This window comes from Epinephelus lanceolatus, chromosome 2 (assembly GCF_041903045.1).
Source record: "Epinephelus lanceolatus isolate andai-2023 chromosome 2, ASM4190304v1, whole genome shotgun sequence".
Lineage (NCBI taxonomy): Eukaryota > Metazoa > Chordata > Actinopteri > Perciformes > Serranidae > Epinephelus > Epinephelus lanceolatus.
Window position 1 is genome coordinate 8,559,118 of NC_135735.1, and position 26,724 is coordinate 8,585,841.

A 26,724-nucleotide genomic window follows, 5' to 3' on the forward strand; every position below is an offset into this window, starting at 1 on the left:
CTTAAAAATTGTACCGGTATTATCATTAAGGAGACGATATCGCACACCCCTAGTCAGCATCTTGCTTTTTTGGAGCCAGAAGTGACCATATTTGGAAGAGAGGGTGGTGCCCGAGGACTCCACGGTGGTAACGCCGTAACAAATACCCTGCTTTATCGTCTATTTTACACTAAATGGGACCATTATTTAGAAAATGAACATTACCCTGTGTTGAAGAAGACCTGAAACTAGCAAGTCAGACCATACACTCATTAGGAAAATTATAACTGAAGTAATAAATCAAGTGAGAAGTAGGATCATTTTCTCATGGACTTCTATACAATCTGCCTTCGTTATGCAACCAGTGGAGTCGCCCCCTGCTGGACATCAGAAAGAATGCAGGCGCCTCAGCTTCACTATTCAGACCTGGAGATAATCCCTTGGTAGTTAGTGATCGACAAAACTCAAATCATATCAAAGCAAAACGTTTTTCAACAATTTTAAGCTTAATTCCTCCTGTTCTGCAACCTGTTCAAAATCCTGTATCCACACGTTTGTCATGAAGTACAAGGCTTTAGTTTTAGTTTAAAAAAAATGTTTGATACTAAATTAGAATTCCTCTTCAGTGGACAGCAGTTTGATTTTTCTTTGCCTTTACTCTTTAGAAAAACTCATCCAAAACATCTCCAGCAGTGTTGTTTTCATTTGTTTCGCATGTTGCGCCTCCATATTCATGCTGTGGTGTCAATGGCCTGTGAGGAACACAGTTTTTATGACAAGGAAATTATGTTGTCCTTAAAAATCGTATCAGAAACTTTGGCATAATTTAGGTCAGCGGTGGCTCCGGGATTGTTTAGACTGCTGTGTCTGTGGTGTGAGAGTGAAACGCAGCAGTAACACACTCTGAGATCTCTTAATAAACATGTAAATGAAAAAATAATATTAATACTTGAAGTCAGTAGCCCATTTCAAATGTTCCTCGAAAAAAAACACAGAACAAAAAGATGATTTCCTCACAGTCAGGGACAGAATTCTGTTTGTTAAAATGATGAATGAAGAAGAAGATCTTGGTCTTCTTTATCTCACATTAGTCAAATTTCCATGCAAACTTTGGAAGAAGCACATGTGAAAGACAAAATAATAATAGAGCCGGCACACTAAATGATGCTCCCATGGACATATAATTACCGCCAGGTGACATTTAAAGCATCAAGCACTTCTTCAGACAAAAATATAATTCAGACACACGTCTAAATACCAGGTCACCTGACAGAGCACCCAGTCCTTATCGGTTCCCTTGGATTAAATACATACAATATATTGGATAAATAAATGCATACATACAGTACAGGCCAAAAGTTTGGACACATCTTCTCATTCAATGTGTTTTCTTTATTTTCATGACTATTTACATTGTAGATTCTCACTGAAGGCATCAAAACTATGAATGAACACATGTGGAGTTATGTACTTAACAAAAAAAGGTGAAATAACTGAAAACATGTTTTATATTCTAGTTTCTTCAAAATAGCCACCCTTTGCTCTGATTACTGCTTTGCACACTCTTGGCATTCTCTCCATGAGCTTCAAGAGGTAGTCACCTGAAATGGTTTTCCAACAGTCTTGAAGGAGTTCCCAGAGGTGTTTAGCACTTGTTGGCCCCTTTGCCTTCACTCTGCGGTCCAGCTCACCCCAAACCATCTCGATTGGGTTCAGGTCCGGTGACTGTGGAGGCCAGGTCATCTGTCGCAGCACTCCATCACTCTCCTTCTTGGTCAAATAGCCCTTACACAGCCTGGAGGTGTGTTTGGGGTCATTGTCCTGTTGAAAAATAAATGATCGTCCAAATAAACGCAAACCGGATGGGATGGCATGTCGCTGCAGGATGCTGTGGTAGCCATGCTGGTTCAGTGTGCCTTCAATTTTGAATAAATCCCCAACAGTGTCACCAGCAAAACACCCCCACACCATCACACCTCCTCCTCCATGCTTCACAGTGGGAACCAGGCATGTGGAATCCATCTGTTCACCTTTTCTGCGTCTCACAAAGACACGGCGGTTGGAACCAAAGATCTCAAATTTGGACTCATCAGACCAAATCACAGATTTCCACTGGTCTAATGTCCATTCCTTGTGTTTCTTGGCCCAAACAAATCTCTTCTGCTTGTTGCCTCTCCTTAGCAGTGGTTTCCTAGCAGCTATTTGACCATGAAGGCCTGATTCACGCAGTCTCCTCTTAACAGTTGTTCTAGAGATGGGTCTGCTGCTAGAACTCTGTGTGGCATTCATCTGGTCTCTGATCTGAGCTGCTGTTAACTTGCCATTTCTGAGGCTGGTGACTCGGATGAACTTATCCTCAGAAGCAGAGGTGACTCTTGGTCTTCCTTTCCTGGGTCGGTCCTCATGTGTGCCAGTTTGGTTGTAGCGCTTGATGGTTTTTGCGACTCCACTTGGGGACACATTTAAAGTTTTTGCAATTTTCCGGACTGACTGACCTTCATTTTTTAAAGTAATGATGGCCACTCATTTTTCTTTAGTTAGCTGATTGGTTCTTGCCATAATATGAATTTTAACAGTTGTCCAATAGGGCTGTCGGCTGTGTATTAACCTGACTTCTGCACAACACAACTGATGGTCCCAACCCCATTGATAAAGCAAGAAATTCCACTAATTAACCCTGATAAGGTACACCTATGAAGTGGAAACCATTTCAGGTGACTACCTCTTGAAGCTCATGGAGAGAATGCCAAGAGTGTGCAAAGCAGTAATCAGAGCAAAGGGTGGCTATTTTGAAGAAACTAGAATATAAAACATGTTTTCAGTTATTTCACCTTTTTTTGTTAAGTACATAACTCCACATGTGTTCATTCATAGTTTTGATGCCTTCAGTGAGAATCTACAATGTAAATAGTCATGAAAATAAAGAAAACGCATTGAATGAGAAGGTGTGTCCAAACTTTTGGCCTGTACTGTACATATTAGACGCATCTATCATATGAAAATGACACATCAGTACAGACAATCTGGTGATAATACACTCGGCTCATTAGTCAACACAGTGACTGTTGTAACTGTGCATATAAACAATATATAATGCACAGCGAAAATGCAGAATATAGGCCCTAAAATATACACACAGGATATGTCCAAACTCTGTAATACACCTCCAAAGTCCCATCCCCCTCCTCCCGCAACTCTGCCTGCTTCCAAAGGCCTACCCCCCCTCCTCCATTACATCCTCATTATGTCTATGATAGACGTAGGCGCGTTGGCAAGGTAACGTTAGATACGCGGAAGAGGAGAGCAAGTGTAACGTTACAACCAAGACAGTCAAACACAACCCTGGAGTTTTAAAACTCAACCTGAGTCAGTGATGACTGATGAGTTTTAGAATAAGGTTACAGTGCTAACGTTAGATAGTAGCGTTAACATTACTAGTAAGTGGAAACGCACAAGGAAGATATCGTTAATGTTTCAGAGGCTACGCTACAGTAGGCTAACATTAGCCATTAGCAACTGGATGCTGTGCTGTCATATACAGTACAGGCCAAAAGTTTGGACACACCTTCTCATTCAATGCGTTTTCTTTATTTTCATGACTATTTACATTGTAGATTCTCACTGAAGGTATCAAAACTATGAATGAACACATGTGGAGTTATGTACTTAACAAAAAAAGGTGAAATAACTGAAAACATGTTTTATATTCTAGTTTCTTCAAAATAGCCACCCTTTGCTCTGATTACGGCTTTGCACACTCTTGGCATTCTCTCGATGAGCTTCAAGAGGTAGTCACCTGAAATGGTTTCCACTTCACAGGTGTGCCTTATCAGGGTTAATTAGTGGAATTTCTTGCTTTATCAATGGGGTTGGGACCATCAGTTGTGTTGTGCAGAAGTCAGGTTAATACACAGCCGACAGCCCTATTGGACAACTGTTAAAATTCATATTATGGCAAGAACCAATCAGCTAACTAAAGAAAAACGAGTGGCCATCATTACTTTAAGAAATGAAGGTCAGTCAGTCCGGAAAATTGCGAAAACTTCAAATGTGTCCCCAAGTGGAGTCGCAAAAACCATCAAGCGCTACAACGAAACTGGCACACATGAGGACCGACCCAGGAAAGGAAGACCAAGAGTCACCTCTGCTTCTGAGGATAAGTTCATCCGAGTCACCAGCCTCAGAAATCGCAAGTTAACAGCAGCTCAGATCAGAGACCAGATGAATGCCACACAGAGTTCTAGCAGCAGACCCATCTCTAGAACAACTGTTAAGAGGAGACTGCGCCAATCAGGCCTTCATGATCAAATAGCTGCTAGGAAACCACTGCTAAGGAGAGGAAACAAGCAGAAGAGATTTGTTTGGGCCAAGAAACACAAGGAATGGACATTAGACCAGTGGAAATCTGTGCTTTGGTCTGATGAGTCCAAATTTGAGATCTTTGGTTCCAACCGCCGTGTCTTTGTGAGACGCAGAAAAGGTGAACAGATGGATTCCACATGCCTGGTTCCCACTGTGAAGCATGGAAGAGGAGGTGTGATGGTGTGGGGGTGTTTTGCTGGTGACACTGTTGGGGATTTATTCAAAATTGAAGGCACACTGAACCAGCATGGCTACCACAGCATCCTGCAGCGACATGCCATCCCATCCGGTTTGCGTTTAGTTGGACGATCATTTATTTTTCAACAGGACAATGACCCCAAACACACCTCCAGGCTGTGTAAGGGCTATTTGACCAAGAAGGAGAGTGATGGAGTGCTGCGGCAGATGACCTGGCCTCCACAGTCACCGGACCTGAACCCAATCGAGATGGTTTGGGGTGAGCTGGACTGCAGAGTGAAGGCAAAGGGGCCAACAAGTGCTAAACACCTCTGGGAACTCCTTCAAGACTGTTGGAAAACCATTTCAGGTGACTACCTCTTGAAGCTCATGGAGAGAATGCCAAGAGTGTGCAAAGCAGTAATCAGAGCAAAGGGTGGCTATTTTGAAGAAACTAGAATATAAAACATGTTTTCAGTTATTTCACCTTTTTTTGTTAAGTACATAACTCCACATGTGTTCATTCATAGTTTTGATGCCTTCAGTGAGAATCTACAATGTAAATAGTCATGAAAATAAAGAAAACGCATTGAATGAGAAGGTGTGTCCAAACTTTTGGCCTGTACTATATAACGTTATAGCCTCTGTTACATTAGAGGCAAACTAAAAATACCTGTTCAGCAAACTCTGCAACCATCTCGTCCCTTTTAGCTCATGTTACGTGAGCGGTTACGTCAGTCGGACAGAACGCCCGGCCAATCATTGCATTCGGTCTGAATGCAATGATTGGTCGGAGTTTTCTTAGAACCGTATAAGAATGGTATAATTATGAGTTTTTATCTCTGGTGGAATTCACTTAAATTTTAGTGTGCCATCAGCTTATTAAAAGCATTTAAACCTAAACAAAGAAAATCGTAAAATTTCCAGAAAGGTAAGTGTTGCTTTAAGTGATGTGGCAGCAGTGTTCAAACCTGGAACCCTCTTACAGTGCTCACCACTGTACGACCGTGCCACCTGAATATTCTTTATTTTATTTTTATTTATTTAAAGGTAAATCAGATGTTTTAGAGGCGGCTCCATTCCATTCCATTTTTAACTGCTTATCCGAAGCCAGGTCGCGGGGGCAGCAGGCTGAACAAAGTATTCCAAAAGTCCGTCTCCCCAGCAACACTTTCTGGTGCTTCCTGAGGCATTCCCAGGCCAGACAAAATATGTAGTCCCTCCTGGATCTGCCCTGGGGCCTCCTACCGGTGGGACGTGCCCAGAACACCTCTAGGTGGTAAGTTGTTTCATTACACTATTAAAGTATTAATTAAATCTATAAGAGTATTTGCTTTAAATCTTTCAATAAACTGAACTAATAACAGCACTTTCCTGAAATTTTAAGCCTTTGTTTGTATCATAGCAGCTTTAGACCTTATTTATAGGTAGTTTTGTTTTTATAAGTGTAAATAGGCCTATCATTCATTAATTAAACCATAATCAAATGAACCAATCAGCTTAAATTAATTCCTTATGAACATTACATATTTGTATTGATGCTTGCCATTATCATCAGATCTTGTGAGTTGATCCTGGGCATGCTGACGGGATATTTCCTTGCTGTGGTAGGTCACTGTCCATGGAATATCAGACTGCACCCCCGACAGAGAACCCTCTCCAATGATGGCTCCAATGCGTTCATCCATGTCTGTTGTTTTGACAGTTTCTTGGCCCCCTCCTGTAGCTGTAATAGTACGCCTGGCACCCATTTTCACATGAAATCCTTTTTTATATATATATTTCACTGCGAGTTCTTTCTTCTGCACACACAGCATTCATTGCACGACGGTGATCTCTTGCCGTGTTTTGCACCCTTCCGACTGATGACCCCGCTGCTCACACTTGAAAATAAGAAACTTCATTAAGTAAAGCTTCTGTCTCTGCAGAATCAAGGTGTGTTTCTTTTTGCTGCCCTTAGGTGGTATTTCCTTTTTTCTTTCATTTTTTCTTTTGTCTGAAAACACAGAATGTATATGTATCTTTATATACGGTCTGTGTACAAAACATTAAACAAATGTCACTTAAGTTGATCATAGAGAGGACCAAAATCATCTACTCAGTAGTGCTGCACGATTAATCTAATCGCAATCGCGATGTCAGGCTATGCGATTACATAACCGCATAAAAGGCTGCCATTTGCGATTTAATGTAAATAAATGTTAACGTGTGTGCCTGTGAAGGTGACTGCCTCTCCTGTAGTGTGTGGAGTTTGTTGACATTGACATCACGCCCACAAGCTATCCTGGTGCGTGCAGCCGGTTTGCAACAGTGACCAACACAGACGCTGAAGAAGAGCATGAGCACAACCATGTACAGGCTGAGTTGGTGTCAAAAAAGTCTATTATACTGCGATACTTTGGATTCAGGTACGGCGACGTTGAACAGAAAGACGTGCTGTGTAAAAGTTTAAAAGTTAAGGTCGCCACGTCCCGTCTCAAGTGCTGATATAGATTGGTTGTGTTGCCGTGGGACGTGGCGACTTTAACTTTTAAACGTTTACACAGCACGTCTTTCTGTCCAAGGTCGCCGTACCTGAAAGACGTGCTGTGTAAAAGTTTAAAAGTTAAAGCCGCCACGTCCCATGGCAACGTGACCAATCTATATCAACACTTGAGACGGCACAGCACAAGGAAAAGTAGGAAGAGTGCATGCGAAAGAAAGCTGAGCCGTGTAACGTCAAAGACAAAGAGACAACTGAAAGCCGCCAGAGCCTCATAAAACAACATCCAAGCACAGTTAAGCAAACAATTGTAAGTGTCACAGGGGAATCATGGACTCCATAACAAATGAAAAATTGAGCAATTTTGCTCGGTTTCGGCCCACTTGACATGCTGCTGTGTTGTGCTATGGCGTGCTGGAATTTGTCATTTATGTGACAACGCCTGAACGCAACACAGGCTCGCTCCGCTGTGTGTACAGTTCCGTGCTGCGCTGCTGTGCAAGCAGCGTGTTTGACTGTGCTCAGTCTGTTGATGGTCATTGACACACTGTCTGTCCATAACAATAACTATGTCAGGTCAGTGCCCCCCGATATAATGTAGGGGAAACACTGAATCAAGCAAAGAGTCATGATACCATTTATTTATTATATTTTATTGTAATTATATTGCAATCGCAATCGCAAATCGCGATATTGTCCACCATAATCGCAATCGCACATTTTTATCAAATCATGCAGCACTACTACTCAGTGACCAGTAATTCAAATGTGATGCGTGATTGTGATTTGTGATAATCCTTAAAAATTTTACAAAGATATGGAATAACTTTAATGGTGAAATCTTTAAAGTTAATTTTTCACATATTGAGCCTGTAAACAAATCTTGATCTTGTTTTGCACAAGATCTATGATGAAAACGGTAAGAAAACGGCAGCCAGGGCGACCTCAAGGTCACTTGGTAGAGTGTGTGCCCCATATAGGCTGAGTCCTCTGCAGCGGCCAAGGTTTGATCCCAAACTGTGGCCCTCTTTCTCCTTCTCCCACCTCTCCTGTCAATCTTAGCTGTCCTACCAGTAAAAGCAAAAATCACCCAAAGCAGTACAGTAGGACAGTAAAGCATCAATGAGTCATCATCGAAATGAGTTAATACAGTATCAATGAGTGGCACGATCACGTTATTACAATGCAGCATGATTAGGGAGGAAAAAAACACGGCACATCCTGAGGACAGTAAAGCATCATCGTCAGCGACATATGTCATAGCAGACATTACAGGAATGTCTGTAGTAATATCCTACTATTCCTGTATTTTATGAGACTGAAAATATATGGTTTGGTCCTCAGGGACCTCTGTGCCACCCCACGGACTTTGCCGGGACACAACTGCTCACAGAGCTTAAGAGAGACGGGCATGATGACGGGCAGGTCGGTGGACAGGTGTCAGATCTGTGCAGAGCACCGGAACATAAACACTGACACATCACCGACAGTATGACAATAACATCCAAAACACAAGTTTCACTCTCAGTGGTGTTTCTGACATTAAAAAATACCTTCATAATAAGTACAGTCACCATCGCTACTGTTTTAAACACAGATTTGTTGTTGGGGAAAATAATAAAGTGCGTTCTCAGGACGATGGTGAGTTTACTGCATCCTTTTTTAACACAGCTTCATTTTTGCACATATTCTGCAGTGCAGTGTGCAACTCAACAAGCCTTACAATGCTTATCTGGGACATATATATACAAATATAAATGACAGTCCAATACAACTGAAAACAGATTTCAAAGTGTGCTATTCTGAGCTTGGATAATTTGATCAACAGCCTCCAGCAAGAATATTTTTGTGTCTTTATCCTAAACCTCTCTTACTTTATCCTCTGAGGCTCAGATAAGTGTTGAGAATTATTTTAACTGCCCAAACTTGTTGTTAGTGGCTCAGCTGAGCCTGATGAGTACCACCTGTTCATGAGGAGGCGTGCATTCATGAGATTTCACCATTAACACAAACCAAAACCCCAAAATAGTCATGTAAGTCTACCTGTTCCTGAGTGTGTGGGTGTGTGTCATTCACAAAAATACTACCAAAGAGTAAAAAAAAAGAATTTCACATGGCAGAGCAGAGCAGTAAGTTTTACTGTCAGAAATAAGCAAAAAATAAATCAGCAGTATCAGCTGGGATAGAGGATGTTACAACGTTTTAACTGTACAGCTGCCAATGACGTGTCCTCAGAGCAGAGCTGAGAGGAAGTGATCTGACACGAGGTCGGATGCTGAAATTGTCTCTCTAAAGCAAAGCAGTCAGTGACTAATGATGGAGGCGGCCATGTGACAGTCAGTGAGATATTAGAGGAGGGAATATTACAACCTACAGTAGCTGATGTTACACTGTCATGTGTTGAAGGAGAGAATGATCCCTGACAGTCCTGCAGAGAGACCCTGAGGTAGCTGTCAGAGGGAGAGAACTTTCCTGCAACTACTGAACTGTAGAAGTTGCTGTGATGAAATTAGCCAATAAAATATAAAAATCTAAGCACACCTGAAACTAATCTCTGGGAGCAAAAATCTCAGGCTTTCAACTTTTCTAATGCGATACTTCAAAATGCAAAGCAATTAAATAGAATCACTGACAGTCCGCCAACACTTCAGATATCTACTGGCTGTACTGAAAACATTAATTGCTATAGTGCTTCGGCTAATAGTGAAAAATAAGAAACCATTTTGCAGCCAAATTACCTTGTGAAAAGTCAGCTTTCAGACAGTATTAATCTTGTTGATTAAAACTATGATGACAATTTTTCCATCAACAACCTTTTTTTCCATGAAAAAATGAGACGATGACGAGCTAAAAATAAACGAGTCGAAATCTATGTCTCACTTTCGTTGATGAGACGAGACGTGTCAAAAATGTTAGTGGTGGACTATCGGACGTTGAAAGCTGAGAACAGCCGTGCTTATAATTATCTTTAAATGCCGCATGAGCGACAGATTGGTAAACTCCAGTAAATAGTCTGCGCCAGAATGCTGATCCCCGCAGGACTTCACTCGAGATGGTTTATGGCCTAAAGGTGTTTGACAGGCAGTTAGCTGTGAGCGTAGCTGTGCTGTAAGTCAGCAGTCTGAACTCAGAGTTTTCTCTGACTGAGCTAAAAGTTTAGTTTGAATCACCGACTCTGTGAGTGGACACAAGTCTAAACCTCCAGACTAACATGTTGCAGATTAAGAAAGAATTCAGGCTTTAATTAAGTTATTTTTCTGCTTCTCAACAGTGAGATGGATGAGTCAGAGTCAGAGTACAACAAACCTGGGTTCAAATCCAACTGTGCGTTCCAGTATACTACCACACTGTATAGTAAGCCAGAAAAACAGTTAGTGTGTCCCAGTATATAGTGTGTCAAATGCAGTATGCCAAAAATACCAGGATGTTCTACTACAACTGGTCCGATTTTGCAGTGTGCAAGGCAACATGCTTCTCTGGCAGTTCTGAACCACGATATGTCACATCGACTGAGCTGCGAACAGATGACAGCTTCAAAGCTGTTTGACAGCAAATTGACAGCAGTCAGAAGTCGCAGTAACAGATGACAGCGCAGTTAAGTAACTGATGACTTGTCGAATAGTGATGATAGGAATATTTATCGTTTCAGAAACTGTCACAAATATGATATGTTAGAACTTCAAAGTTAAACAACACACACTGCAAAGTAAGTGGCGTTCATTTCATCTCCAAGGTAACGGATATAAAAGCAAGAGGGTCAAAGTTCAGGCCATGATGTTATGAGACAGTAGTGTGTCCTGATTGTGAGCATTATGCATGCAACAGTACTACTTTTTAAGGGCAGCTGCAGCACCTATGAGAAGTAAAAACAAAAAGTATGTGATTCTGAACGCACCCTTATTGTCTCAGATTTGTGGTGTCAGAGTTTTTGAGATTATAAATAGAAAGATGTTGAGCTTTGTGTGTGCTCGTAAATCACCCCTTAAACCGCCCAAACACTGCTGAAGAAATTCAAATTTGTGAGAGTGTATAAATTATTTGTAGCTGCAGTGTGTCTACATTCCACAACCTGTCACCTTGATTCTAATTCGAGACATTAGCCTCACTGGGTTAGTTTAAAGATGACAAAAGGCGGAAACATTATGATTAAAAGTTGTCCAAAATGTCATGAATTTTCGTCGACTAAAACTAAACTAAAACTATGAAGGATGAAAATTACTAAAATGGGACTAACACTAATAAGCATTTTCATCTCAAGACTAAAACTAAATTTAAAATTGCTGCCAAAATTAACACTGCTTTCAGACACAGCTATACATCAGTAAAGAGCATGTATGCTTGCACAGAAATGCACAACCTCCAGCATTTCCACGTTATTGTTGACTAGGGGTGGGAACCACTGGAGGATCCATGACACTATATTATCATAAGTCTTAAGTCACAATATAATATCATTAGAATTTTAAATATGTTGCTGTATGCTGAGTATAGCGATGAAATGCGATTTATAACTTTGTTCAAATGTAAATTATGTCCCCAAAGGAAAACAGCTGCAAAATGTATCTAATGGTTGAAAAAGCAATTGATTATTCTAGTAGGTTACCTAAAGTTTAAAGGGTCAGTGTGTAATATTTGGCATGGTTTATTGTCAAATCTGAATCTGAATATTCTACCCATTAATATGTTTATATAAGTGTATAATTGCTATAAAATAAAATTCGTTTGGTTTTCATAGCCTTATAATTATGCTTTTATATATATATATATAGCAAGGGCCTTGCTTTAGAGAGGTCGCCATCTTGCGCCGCCATGTATGTACGGCAGCCCGTGCAGACAATCCAGCCAGCCAGAGAACGCGTTTCGCGTGTATAAATGAACCAACGAAGACAGCGGAAGGAAGGAAGAAGGAGGAGGAAACAGCAGAGAGTGTTAGTAGTTCGTCGATAGAGAGTAGTGGAAGTTTTTTTAGTTATAAAGTTTGCGAATGGACCACACTTACTACGCAACAGGAGAGAATGAACCCGAACGTCATCTGCAAGGAAATCATGTTCAAAGTCATCCATTGCAGCTACTATAGTCCGGAGATATTGCTAGGCTAAATAAACAGCTGAGCTCTGTTTACTGGCTACGCTGTCAGTCAGTGTGCGGGCTGGAAATTGGCGGAGCAGAGAGGGGAGGGGTCCCCACTCGGTACTGTAAACGAGATGTGTGTATTACAGTAAGTGTGTCTGTTACGCTAGAAGAGTCAGAGTTTGGGACGGAGTCTTTTACCCCCTGGAGTGTTACCAGTTTTTGGAGTGCTCAAATAAACTGGCCTTTTTCCAGAAGGCTACTCTGGTCTCCTGCTCGTGAGGGATTCATTACAATATCGTAACATGGTTAAGATTTCTAAAAAAACATTCACCTCGTCACTAGATAGACCTACTCCTGAAAAACTCATGTCTGCGCAAGGCTTTTTGTCCCTACGAGGCCACCATCATTTACCAGACGGGAGGGGTGAGCGAGTGAGCCCTGCAATCTAGAATTTGACCACTGATGTCACTGTTTTCAACCCATTTTACACAGTGGCCCTTTAATTTGTATTCATCATATTAATAATTATCCAGTGAAATATCTATACTTGGCACTCTGTGATGATACCATATTGCCACACAAAAATATTGCGATATCATGCTGTATTGATTTGACTGTTGACCTCAACCAAAGTCATTGAGCCGACACACAGCAGAGACCACCCTAACCTTAACTTAAGACTGGTGGTCAATGAATTCATGAGGTTTGCAACAAAACACACTGATTTCAGAGGTCTAATGCAAAAATACAACACTGCAGTATGAGACAGGTCCACTGCATACAGGTAGAGGTGCATTCAGAAACACCTGCACAAGATTTAATCAGTTAAATAGAAATCAGCTGCAGAGGAACATCAGGAGACACAGCAGCTTGGTTAATGCACACCAGTAAACCAACCTACACATGTAACTGATAGATGACAACACAATGCTCTTTTCTCCACACACAGTCACCTGTATCAACATCACCTGCCACCTGCAGGTCACACACTGAAGCTTTGCACCAAGCATGAGGCGTTCACACACCAAACCAAACTCCTAACTGCTGCACTGCTCATCAAACCAGCAGTAAAAATAAAGCAGTTTGTCCTACCTTGAATTAGATGTTTCCTCTTTGCCCCCAGGTTCATGTTGGTTTTCAGTCTTCTCAAGGCCACACAGTCCAGCTAGTAAAAGCAGGCCACAGAGAGGAGCATTAGCATCAGGTAAACTAGCAGCTGACCACCTGCACCGCTGCTAGCCAAACAATCCGCTCCGAAATGAGTGAACTACCGTTCAGCTCTCACGTCTCTTCCACCGTCAGGCAGCTGTCTTCAAATAAAGTCCTTTTATCATCCTCCTGTGCTGTTGTTTTAGTTGTCTGCTGCTTATCTTACTTTATATTTATGTATTTAATTAGTTAATTCCGTCGCCTGTTTCCAACGCGGTCGGTTAGCTCACCTGGAAGGTAAAATTTCCTTTGGCTGTGAGATATGTCCTGAAAATTATATCATGATATTTTTAAGCTCAACAAACAATATATATCTCGATATTTTTAAATCACCTTACAACAAATTACTATCTCTGATGCAAAAAAATTGATTACTATTGGGGGTTTTTTCCCAGAAAATGTAAACACAGTGAGGTTTTTGGTCAATAATCATCAGTAATGTTGATATAATGACTGAGTGGTTTAAGGCAAGCGTTAAAACAAATAAAAAGTCTGGTAAATTCATACATTTCCGTCACTTAACTGTAATTCAGCCTTTAAAACAGGGGGCAAAATACCATTTATGTCATATCACGATATAATGATATCCAAAACAAGATGATTTATAATCGCATATTTCAATAACAATAAAATATCTTCATCTTGCACAGCCCTAAATGTATTTGTTTTTTTTTATATTCCATGGTGACAGTTTGAATGCAGAATAATAGGAATAGCATTACTGTCCATTCAGAGTTTCTGCATTTCTTATGAGTTATTTATCCAGAAAACAAGAAAGCAATCAAAGGCACAAAAACATCTTGGCTCCTACTGCCTCTCTTCTTCTGGTTAATAAATAAATAAATAAAAATTAAGCCATCTAGGTGCATGCTGCTCCTATACCTGCCTGCTTATCTATATAACCGCAGGTGCCAAATGTTACCCCTTTCACAAACAAAACAAAAACAAAATCAGAATCAGAGAAACTGTATTGATCCCTGAGGGGAAATTGTGACTTGTTTCAGTTGCTCCGATGTGAGGAATAGAGAATTATAAGAAGTAAGAATAAGAGTATGAAATAGAAGTTTGTAAGCATAAAATTATGAAATGAAATAAATTAAAAAATTAAATAAAATAAAATAAAAATGACAATGTGCATTAAAAATAAAAATAAAATGTGCATTATTCTACAGTATTTAACACTGGTACTTAAGATATTAAAACTATTAAAAATAAAATATATATAATCACTGTACTGAGCCTGTAAGTGTGAAAAATTTAACGACAAAATACACATCAATAAAATAAAACAATAATAGATTAAGCGTAAACGTAAAAAATATGAAATATGAACAATTATGTGCACTGTATGTTGAAGAAATAATATAAACATTACAGAGTTATTGGCAAGAAATTAAATACTAATCACAACAAAACTAAAAATGCTGAACAAATAATAATAATTATAATAATAATAACAACAAAACTAAAGAAAACACTATCAAAATCTAATCTAAATAAAGAAAAATCAAGAATAATCAAATAATACTGCTGATTATTAGTGAAACAACAAGTAAATATAAACAACACATAGCTCCCACACTAATGTTCATGTTCTGTACATAAATATTGCCGACCAAATAACTTTGGCCCTCTCAGTTATCATTCTCGACTGGATCTGACGTTCATGAGGATGGACGGAGATTTCCAGCGGCGGCTCATGCCAGAATCAGACTGCACAATATTTATGTCTCTCCACGCGGCCACCGTGTCAGATCAGAAGCTCACTGTTCTGCCGTGACTTGGCCGAGAGACGTGTCACATATCATGTTGAAACGTGACCAGTGTTCACTCTCAGTCCTTTACAGCCATGATTCACCGCCTGCATGAGGTGCAAAGGAGACAGGCTTTCTGTCTGAGCTTCAACAAGTGTCCAAGATGCTGAATCTTTTTTTATGCCTCTGCTCTGGCGATAGCTGTGGCCGGAGGCACTATGATTTCAGGTCGTTTGTCTGTCTGTCCCATCCGTGTGGATGCAATATCTCAAGAATGCCTCGAGGGAATTTATTCAAATTTGGCACAACTGTCCACTTGGACTCGACGATAAACATGGACTGATTACATTTTGGTGGTCAAAGGTCAAGGTCACTGTGACCTTGCATCCATCTCATTCTCGTGAACACAAGCTTGAGGAATTTCTCCAGACAAACGTTCACTTGGACTCAACAATGAACTCATTAGATTTTGGTGATCATAGGTCAAAGGTCAAGGTCTATGTGACCTCAAGAATCTCAAGAATACTTTAACGGATTGTCTTTAAATTTGGTACAAATGCTCACTTGACCCAACAATCAATCAATAAGATTTCAGTGGTCAAAGGTCAAGCTCAGTGTGACCTCACCAAATATATTTTTTGCCATTTATTTGGTTCTGCATCTGATTATATTTCTTTATGTGGCCTGTTTGGACAATTTAACATATTTTCTGTTGCTCTGCTTAGTTTTTGGGACCTGTCTGTGATCAGAAAATTCATGTGAGAGACTGTTGCTGGGCACATCTAAATGCTGGGCATTTGTTGAGAGACTAAACGTAATTAAGGCATTTGTACTTCGAACTTTGTTTTTATGTTTTTTATTTTTGTAGTTTTCATGGTGTCTACAGAGGATTGAAGGATGGAAATAAAACTTAAAAGATGTGATGCGTGGTCATTATTCCCTCTGACCAGTGTAGTTACATGAAGAGTGGCAGAAAGTTAAGAGAGCAGGATGGAGCTCACCAGGATCAGCTGTACCATGGTGGACTGGGACAGGTCGCAGCAGAGGAAAAGACCTTAACAACTTCCCAACTATTCAATTTATTATCTGGATGAAAGGCAAACTGACATTGACTGGAGAAGGTTCTTCAAGCAGGTAGTGAAGGATGAAACAGACACTATCTGCAGAGAGGGAGGAAAGCAGGGTGAAAGCTGCTGCCTCAGCCAAGAATACCAATTGTGTATCTCAAGTTAGTTGACCCAAGGAAGCAGCACAAATTCCTAGAAACTACTGTAGCGACAATGCCTGGGCAGGGTGGACATTTTACGGCTTTCTGGAGTATGCACACTTGAGAGCTGGCTGCTGAGATGGGATGGTACAGAGGCAGCAGCGGGGAGGAGAGCTGAGTATGAAAACTTGGAGAAAGAGAGCTGAAGGCAATCGTGACTGCAGATGGTTGACAGCACGGCGGTCATTTCTTCAGCACAAAAGCGAGGAGCCATCAAAAACTCAAATGCTGCAGAGTTGTTTTAACGATCAGTCGAAGTGATCTGTGGACCAAACATGTGACTCAGGCACAGGCTAGAGGAGCTCAGGGGAATTTCTGGTGTTTTTCTATCTGGGGTAGCAGAGTGCTTGACGGTAAAAACAAAGTCATTATGGAACAAGACATATTGTAGATGTATAGTCGGGTCATTTTTACAGTCTCTATACACTGCCCTGACTGAGGAAAAGATCACGATGTGTGACAGCACAACTTAGTTGAGTGTGCTCAGGTCAGTGCAGCCTTAAGAGAGCACAATTCTCCACTGTTCTTTGCCTGTGTTACTATTTTTAGATCTCCAGACGGACATTGTGTGGCTGTGGCTCTGACAGGAATGAGGCCATCTGAATGCAGGGAATGAACCTGTGCCAACTGCCAGGAGTCTCAGTCCCTCTGCATATTCATTGTCCAAAACCTAACATCTGGGACATTTCCCTGTCAGGCTGATTTCCACACTCACTGTAATGCCCCACTTTAATCAAATGATTTGCTCGTCTCTCCATCCCTGTGAACCATTATTTGAAAAGCCAAGTGACAAATTAGGGGAATGCCAGACAGGGTATGGTACATGACAGAGATTTGGCCGAAGTGTGTGTGTGTGCCATACTTTGAAAATGAATTGAAGGCTGTCGTAACTGTTAAAGTTTTGATGGATGTACACATTACTGTGCATGTGTGTGTGTCTGTGTTATGGAGATGGGCCTGCAGCGGTCCAGAATCTGTTGGGAGTTGGCTACCACTGGCACATTTGTCCTCTGATGCTTTTGTTCCTAGATGTGTGTGCAAGCATGATGTGTAATCAGCTGCACCATATTCCACTTTTACTCCTTTCTTATAACTCTTTATAAAGTAGCCGTTTTAGCGGCTGGCAAGTGTCCACACAAGTAGTATAACATGGCTCCTGTCAACAGGTAAACCTCCATTCTGGATCAGAGGTCTGTTTGAGGCCACTGGTCAAACACACAAACTTACAACAAACAATCTTATAAGGGAAAAGCAGACATCTTGGGAAATAAATCAACCGAATCAACCCATACGACCACTAGAGATGCATCGATTTTCTTGGCTGAACATCAGTATCGTCCAATATTCACCTCGTTGACTTCCATGGGCCTTTTGGCAAATATGATGAAATTCATCAATTTCCTGTTGTGTCGTATTAATCAATCCAATCAATCATTTAGACTTTCCAAATATTATCAGACCAAGTGGAGCAAATCCTGATAATGGGACAATTCATTTCAAGTCTCTTTCCCAATGTAAATCTATGGGGAAAAGTCGCAGATCATTACCACTCTTTGGGCACTATGAAAACTGGCTTCAAAGCCCAGTACACTTCTTGGTAGCCTAGACTATAGTCACATTTCAGAGGAGGACAGTCCCCATGGTTTCATGTATCAGAACATCTTGCCATGTATATTATCAAAAGGTAATTCTTGATTCTAAATAGCAAGTAATCCACTCAATCTTTAAAGTGTGAAACACTCACCACCTGTAGACTTTATATTTCCTGGCAGCCAATTCCGGTCTCCTATCCATCCTCATCCTGCTTGACCTGAGTGCGGCCTTCCACACCATCTCACACACCACCCTCCTGGACAGACTCCTCTCTATTGGCATCACACACACACACACACACACCCTCAACTGGTTCAAATCCGCTCTCAGTTCATCCAACTCAAATCATTCACATCACAACCACTCCCAGTCACCACAGGTGTACCCCAGGGCTCTGTCCTCAGGCCCTTGCTATTCATCATTTACTTACACTCCCCCTTGGCTACATCTTCCGGAAACATCATATCCACTTCCACTGCTACGCGGATGACACCCAGCTCCATATTTCCACCAAACCCGACTCCACCCTCCCACCTTCCTCCTTCACTGACTGCCTCCTTGAAATAAAATCCTGGTTTTCATCCAACTTCCTCAAATTAATCAGCGACAAAACAGAAATTCTACTCACTGGCACTAAAACCACCCTATCCAAATCCCCCAGTTTCACATTATCCATTGACAACTCTTCCATTTCTCCTTCCCCACAGGTCAAGAGTCTGGGTGTCATCCTCGACAGCACATTTTCTTACACTTCTCATATCAACCACATAACCCGGTCAGCCTACTTCAATTTCCGCAACATCAACTGCCTCCACCCCTCTCTCACACCTCACACAGCTGCCATTCTGGTCCACAGTCTCGTCACCTCCCGGCTTGACTACTGCAACTCCCTCCTGTTCGGTCTTCCACAAAAAACTCTCCATAAACTACAACTGGTACAGAATTCAGCCACTCGTATCATCACAAGGACCCCATCCACTCACCACATCACACCCGTCCTACAGCAGCTCCACTGGCTCACCATCACACACCGTATCCAATACAAGATTTTACTGCTCACCTTCAAGGCCATTCACAACCTCGCCCCTCTGACCTCCTCCACATTGCCACAGCCGCTCACACACTCAGATCCTCTTCCTCCATCCACCTCTCTGTTCCCCCCGCCCACCTGGCTACCATGGAAGGCAGAGCGGCTGAAAGCTCTGCTCCCCAGCTCTGGAATTCACTCCCCCCTGACCTCCGCAACACCACATCTGTCAATCTGTTCAAATCCAAACTCAAAACACATCTGCCTATTCCACCTGATCAAATGTTTTTACACTGTCTTACTGTCTTCCCCTCTATTTTAATGTATTTGTATGATGTTTGTATGCTGTGTTTTTTGTCTGATGTATGCTTTTTATCTTTGCTGTAAGGCGACCTTGAGTGGCATGAAAGGCGCCCTAACAAATAAAATGTATTATTATTATTATCATTATTATTATTATTATTATTATTATTATTATTATTATTATTACTTGAAATGTGGCTGTAAACAGTCCATTGATTTCTCCTTCACAATGGCTGAATGGCTGCCTTCACCTTATATTCTAATCATGACACATTTTCCCTGTGGAAGAGACATTTTAAACATTCATAGACACTTCTTAAACCACTCCTGCAGCGCAATCCACTTGTTGGCTCTTTATTTGTACATTTAGTGTATTGTAAACACTCAAAGTTATAGTAGCCAAAATGTGGTTAAACGCAGAGGCAGTTTGACTTTGTTGCTGCGAGCAACGATAATTGAAAAATTGCCAGTAACCAAGATAAATTCGAGCCATTCTAATGTGAACAAAGAGCAAACATTGTACTACCCACAAGTCTTTATGTTGCTGTGTATTGAAGGAAATATGCCGGAAAAGTAGAGGCCAGTTCATTATGTGCACAAACCTTGATGGAACAATATTTCTTTCTGTGGTTACTGGACCTGCCAAGACCTGACAAGAGCAGCTGTCTTTACTTCCACATGATACGTCATGTTTGTAGTCGACCAATGAAGATGAGTTTACATATCACCTTGGGTTCGTCCTTCACCTTCTCAAAATGATCCCACACTTTGGATTTCCTGCCCGACATGTTATTAACTAGCCTGTGGAATAACTGCAGGTATCAGCCCTGGAAATTAACCTGACTGCTGTCTGACTGCTGAGCGTGGACACTTCCTGTGTCTGTCCTTTCAAATTAAATTCGCACATGGTCCAGTCATACAGGTTTGGATTTATTTTGACAAGGCACAGCTCCTAATAGAGTTTCACGTTTGTTTGTTTTTTTGTGACTAAGCAATTAATGAAATCTTGCCAACTAATGACCTTTCTGGTCGACTAACATTTAGTCGACTATTAGGGGACAGCCCTACCTGTCACACATCCCACTGGTAGGAGGCCCAGGGCAGACCCAGGACATGCTGGAGGGATTACATATCTCATCTGGCCTGGGAACACCTTGGGGCCCATCAGGAGGAGCTGGAAAGCGTTGCTGGGGAGAGGGATGTCTGGAATGCTTTGCTCGGCCTCTTGCCACCATGACCCGGCCCTGGATAAGCTGTTGGAAATGGATGGATGGACTTATTTCACAATACAGTTTTAGTACCTGAATATTCTTGTTATTATTATATCAGTGGAATAAAATGTTCATAAAATGATTACTGATTATAAATATCTATGGTATAATATGTTGTCCAGCTTTTATAGTGACAGGCCTTGGCGTGTTGCATATTTCCATGTTAATAAAAAAATAGTGATTGCTTTGCCCAGCCTGACCGTGTAAAATACAGTTAGATGGAACTCATCAGATTCACTGCACAGCTCAATGCGTCATACTTACGCTGTTCCAGACTTAGACACAGCAATGCTAAGAGTCACAGAAGGTTGTTCTGTCCTCTTGGGGGTTTTATTGTTGGAGAATCACTGTCACATTACTGGAACATTATTTTAAAAGTCCTGAGCCTGATAATTACACAGAAATAACATTCCCTCAGAGCTTTTGTTGACTATTTTTAATTAATAACAGCTCCTGAGCCTGGTTCACTGAACCATGTCTGTACAGACGTTGATAATTAGGGTTTTTTTAATGTGATCAGATCATTACTGGAAAGGATTTAAAGTTCATACTCTTCATGATATGATATTAAAGTTGAGAATGTGAAGATGGTCTTTATAATTTATTCAATCCATTGTATTTGCTTGACATTTAATAAATCTGTGCAAGACAATTAAAACTAAACTGCAGTGGTTTTGATCATGAAGAATAGGTAACAAACTCTTAACGTTTTTACGCCTCGTTTCCACACAGTGTTGTTTTGTGTCCTTATTTCCACATGGCATACGGAGTACGCCCCCAGTGTTCAATACAAGGAAATGCATGTCTGTATGGATGCATCAAAACATTTTATGTTACTTACTGTTTCAGTACACTTTTTACCAAAAAGAGAAAATCAACATGACACATCCTTCCTGGCAAGCTCTGGGACCAGTGGAGTAACAATGTTTGGTGTCTGGCTGCTAATGAAGAGCTCAAGATGTAAAACCTTGTTGCCCCATTTTACCTGAAGTCTCAATTTACCTGACTTCACCCTCAGTTCATCAGCATTGCTTTAAAAGTTTTTGAGTCTTGATGATCTCTTTAATCTCAATATAATTGTCTTTGAAGCTGCTGGGATTCTGACATTAGTGAATACAGGTTTAGCTGCAGATCTGCAGAAAAAAAAACACTCCTGAGAAACCCTCCATGCCAGAGGAAAAAAGATGAGTTTCTCACCGGCTACTCACAGTGACACATGTACCAAGTTAGTGGCAATTTTCTACTGAGAAGCTGTAATCTGTGATTAGCTCCAGTACGCTAAGCTTTTTATTGGTCTGTGGCTTTTTGGTTAGGTACAGGTGGTGCAGCAATTCCAAGTACTGGCGAGCTAAAAATGTTCTTTTTGCTGTGAGAGATAGGTTAAGTCCAGCTACTGTACGTTTGAATTTGCAAACCTGAACTGGAACACTTGAACTGACCTCAGGTATGTCAGAGCCAACCAAACTCACACCTAGACTTGATGATCGATAGATCAGAACTCTGATTAAACACATTGTTCTGAGTTAAAGGGTGACTTTGGCATTTGGCAAGAGAGGAGCAGCTGACAGCCGTGAAACAGGCTGCAGTGTAACCACTCGGGGCATTTGTGCAACATCAATTCACTCCCACGAAAAGTGCTTATTTTGTTACTGACAGGCTCAGATTGTCAGTGTCTGACAACATTATGGAAAGGATCCCTACAGAGACTAAGATCCTTTTTGTTTAACCAGAAACAGCCCCAAAATCACTACTGTCAAACGCACCAGATTCCATTTAAATAAACACTAATTTTATCATGCTAAAACACACTTAATTTAACACAGAGAGAAACAAAATAAAACTCACAAAAACCAATGCTTTGTCTTTCCACTGTTCTAACAATCACCAACACTGGTTTGGGTGAAATAAATGCTTAACTCACTGAGTTTGACATGAAAATATGCTGACTCTAAACACGCTTAAATTTTTGATTTTTTAAATGGAGTCTGGTGGGTTTGGCAATATGGATTTGGGGCTGTCTCTGGTTTAAAGAAAAAGTTCTTAGTCTTTAAAAAAAGGTCTTTCTCTGTAGGGATCCTTTCCATAATACTGTCAGACACTCTTAATAACAGTCTGGGTCAGGGTCCTGCACTGGGTCGGGTACCTGTAGGGAAAAAACTTTGTAAAGGATCAAAGTGCAGGTTGGGAGCGGGCGAAAACAAAAATATGTTTTTTATGTTTCAGAATAAAACAAAGTAAAAAGATGTGCAGTATATGTGCAATATTTTGACATCTGAATTATTTTAAATTATTCATTTTCAAAGTCAACAACACAAGTCGAATCTTTGACCCCATCCTCACATTCATCACCTCATGCAATGAAACTTTGCAGCCCGAGGATGAGGTGGCAGCCTATATTTAGTTCAAGACACGCAAGGAGGATCCTTCTGAGGTCTTACGGTGGTGGAAGGAGCATGCTAAAATATTTCTTAACCTGGCAGTGATTGTACGGAATGTTTTTCCCGGCCCAGCATTGAGTGCAGCCAGTGAAAGAGACCTTTCCTCTGCTGGAATTGTAATTCAAGAGCGGAGAGCCCAGCTTGATGTGAGTGACTGTAGCCTGTGTGTGTGTAATCACAGGTTCAGGTCGGGTCCTGGGACTTTTATTAGCAGCTTGAAGAGGTGGTCTCAGTCTGGTAACAAATGAACCCTGGTGCAGTTCGTTTGTGGTGAGAACGTGTTCCGACCTGGATCTGAACCAACTGCAGTCACATGACACATTGTTTGGGTTAAACATCAGCATGTTACAGTCCTGGAGGATTATTAATGTGCACCTCCACCTGTACTGCCTTAATATGCACATTCAGCACATCCAATGCATCAAAACATTGTTTTCTAGTTGGAGCCGCGCCTCGTTTTCAAACTGTATGGTTTGACTAAAATGAACAATGACAGCAATATAGTCCACGATGAGCAGTGCTAAAATCAACCTGCGTAGTTGTCCCTCCATTGTGACATTAGAAAGTGTCACATTTATCTTGCAAGTGTACTCTTCTTCAATGTTTTGCTCACTTCCTGGATTTTTTCCATGTGGAAATTCTGACCAATCAAGAGCAGCTTTCTCACACAAGACATTTGATCTGGTCCGTTTGTAAATGCTGCCGTGAGAACACGAACCAACTCTAGGCAATTATACAACTTTGTAACAAAATTAGTCCCTGATTCAGACCAAAGCAAGACAACTCTAGGTCTGAAAGCACTCTTAGACATAGTGACGGGTAACAGGTCGGTCTTAGTACTGAGCTTTGAGGTTATGGGCGGGTGCTGGTGTTCAAAAATGGACACAAGCACTTTTAGTGGAAGTAAATGGACGGTGCACATTTGCCCTCAGTGGTTACATTGCAGCCTGTTTCATGGCTGTCAGCTGCTGCCCTCTTGCTCAATACTGGAGCAATTTCAACATTTTTTGTTCCCATTAGTCACTTAGACACAGAAACATGGAAAAATAGGGCCCTGGTTGTAAAAAACCAAAGTCACCCTTTAAGCAGTCCAACTGTAGTACAGTGTATGTGACGACAGCTGGGACGCAGAGTCAGCATTAGTATGAAGTTGAATTACTGAGAGATATATTGCTTGATATAGTTCGTAAATTAGGATTGATGCTTTAATTGCAAAATAATATTAACCTCCAGAACAACACTGCAAGGTAATAGAAATATTAAAGTCTCCATTAGTGGGAATTCAGTTGGAAAATTAAGGCATGGATCTTTTTCCGGGGACACAGCCGAGATCAGTGACCTGATGCTTTCCAGAAACCAATTTTAGCTCATAAGGTTGGACTTACTGTAATCTACACCCAGGAAAAGTCCCAGATAGCGAGCACCTAGCAGTCCATCTAGAAAGGAAATAGCAAGCTGATAGTCCCCTATCAAATACATAGCAGCAGCCATAATAATAGGTTCTTCGCCCTAATCTGACAGTGCACCAGCGACTGCACGCTGACAGTTGTTTCCTAGCAGCAACCAACTGTATGACATGTGACTAAGAAGTCTTTTGCCATTCATGGCCAAACAGCATACAAACCCATTCACTGATGTGGCCCTGCTGGCCTTTTACTCTTAGCAAGCCACAAACCTGTCTCCTTTACCACTCCATCATGCTCCCACTACCTCTCTGTCTTTTATTCCACCATGATGTTTGACCTTTGTCATGATCTCGTCATTATTCTGTCAGCTGGGTGCTAACAGCGACTATGTGAGGCTGAATAGGAATCGTGCTGTCGGGGGCTGTAGGCTGAGCATCAGGTGATGTCGGGATGGCGGAGAGATTGACTCCGGTTGGTGCTGTGTGTCTGGCTTATGAAGGGGTATTTATTTTGCCTTATTGCAGAAAGATAGTGCTGCTTCAGTTAGCTGTTGTGTTGATACTTGAATCGGATCATGTGATGTGCACTTTGTTTCCAGAGCAACTAACTGTACTACGTTCTGCTGTCAGAAAACAGCATCTTTCTCTGCAAGCATGTCGTATCAGAAAATGTTTTTAAATACTGACAGGCTGTGAAATTCTGGGATGTGTTACTGACATTTTTATTCCCTCCTTTTACATCCTGGTATCAGCTGTCTTCTACCTGCTTACCACAAAACCCCACCCTAACCCACCTTTTTTTTGTTGGAATTAACCAGATCCCTAAAAGGAGGAGGAGATTAAAGTGTTCCAGTCTTTCCCATGACTACTCTTTTAAAACACTGCACCTTAAAATCTCAACTCTGCCTTTATAAATCCCAATGCTTATGCAATAATGGTATTTTTTTTCTCTTCTTTTTTTGCTTTGTTGGAGCTTACGTTGCAGTGAAACAGCAGTTAAAGCATCTTTGTATGAGATGTATCACTGAGTAAAACAAATGATGTGGGTAGTTTCAGGAGGGATTTAAATCAAATCCTTAAATGTAATTGGATTGTAATAAAGTGGGTGTGTCATGGTGAATACAAAGTGACACAGAGCTGCAGAGGACTGTTGGACTGCAGTTAAAAAGTCAAAAATTTGTCATCCCACATCTTTTCAGCCTGTTCTCATTCCAAAGACATCAAATTCCGCTCGTCGCTTTGTCAGTGAGACACCAAAGCCATCTTTTGTGGTGGCATGATACTCTGCCAGATGGTATCAGTTTGTAACACAGTGGGGAACAAACAGATAATTGAACAGTTAACAGAGTGGCATGGGATGAAATTTGTTGATTTTATTTTCTATTTCACTGTTTATTCAATATAAAAAGAATTATATGAGTTGGAAAAATAAAGGCCCCAAGATTTTTATCATCAGAGACTCCTGAGTTGACTGAGATCCCTCAAGTCCAGCAGCCGTTTCTTTGGACGCTTTGGTCTCCAGATTTGGCTGCACAGTGAGCACTCCCTGCTTTCTCACCTGCCCTGATTGGTTTTGTTCAGTTGAAGTGGAGTCTGTCTGGGCAGGTGTGAACACAGCAATCACACTCAGGTGTGCACCAAAACAACTGGACTGAGATCTTCTTGAAGAGGTGGTCATGCTCTGGTTACAAACGAGCTCTGGTGCAGTTCGTTTGTGGTGAGAACGTGTTCCGACCTGGATCTGAACCAACTGCAGTCACATGACACATTGTTTGGGTTAAACATGAGCATGTTACAGTCCTGGAGGATTATTAATGTGCACCTCCTCCTGTACTGCCTTAAAGGGATAGTGCACCCGAAAATGAAAATTCAGCCATTATCTACTCACCCATATGCCGAGGGACGCTCAGGTGAAGTTTTAGAGTCCTCACATCACTTGCAGAGATCCAAGGGGAGAGGAGGTAGCAGCACAACTCCACTTAATGGAGGCTGACGGCGCCCCAGATTCAAACATCCAAAAACACGTTTTAAACCACAAAATATCTCCATACTGCTCGTCCGTAGTGATCCAAGTGTCCTGAAGCCCCGACATAAAAAGTTGTTTGGGAAAACGTCATTTGAACTTTTTTTTAGCCTCATTGTAGCCTGTAGCTCTAACTGCCTCTCTGTGGACCGCGCTCACGTGTGCGCGCTTGCGTGCGAGACCAGCGAAAGCATGTGAACACACATGAACGCGGTGCCCATGTCTCACGGTCTCATGCAATTATGTGTTTTTGGACACATTTTGAATCTGGGGTGCCGTAAGCCTCCATTTAATATGCACATTCAGCACATCCAGTGCATCAAAACATTGTTTTCTAGTTGGAGCCGCGCCTCGTTTTCAA